This window comes from Corvus brachyrhynchos, unplaced genomic scaffold, assembly GCF_000691975.1.
Source record: "Corvus brachyrhynchos isolate BGI_N302 unplaced genomic scaffold, ASM69197v1 scaffold10, whole genome shotgun sequence".
Taxonomy (NCBI): Eukaryota; Metazoa; Chordata; class Aves; order Passeriformes; family Corvidae; genus Corvus; species Corvus brachyrhynchos.
In genome coordinates, this window is record NW_008236180.1 from 3,060,360 (window position 1) to 3,060,989 (window position 630).

The window sequence follows — 630 nt, forward strand, 5'->3', positions numbered from 1 at the left end:
GGGGCGCCGCATCCTCCCCCGCCGCGACTCCGCACCCCCCGGTGTCCCAGTGTGCCCCATCCACTGCCCCACATCGCCCGGGACCACCACCTAGCGCCCCACATCCCCCTGGCCTCGGTTCCCCGCATACCCTCTCCGGTGCCCTGCATCACCTCCGCGGGGCTCAGCATCCCTCTCCGGGGGCTCCACATTCCTCTGATGTCTCACGCCCTCCCGGGGCTCCCCACCCCCTGGTACCCGCCGGCGTCCCGGTGTCGCCTCCACTGCCCAGCATCCCCCAGGGTTCATCATTTCTCCGGGGCTCGGCCCTCGGAGTCCCACGCAGCTCAATCCCCGAGGCAGAGGAGACTCCCGGGGAACCCCGGGGCCGGCCAGAGCCCTCGCCCACCGAGCCACCACTCTGCCCACCGACTTCCAGCAGCACCATGCCCCACACAGCCCCATGCAGCACAACCCCGCGCAGCGCAGCGTGAGCAGACAAAGCCTCACAAGTTTTACACTCAGTTTTTGTTTGTTCTTTCCCTTTCCCGTCCAGAGGCGAGACACTTGCAGGGCTGCGCCGGGGCCAGGGACACAGCCCGCGCCTCTCCTGCCCCAGACAAAGCATCCGGAGTCCACGTGGGGTATAAT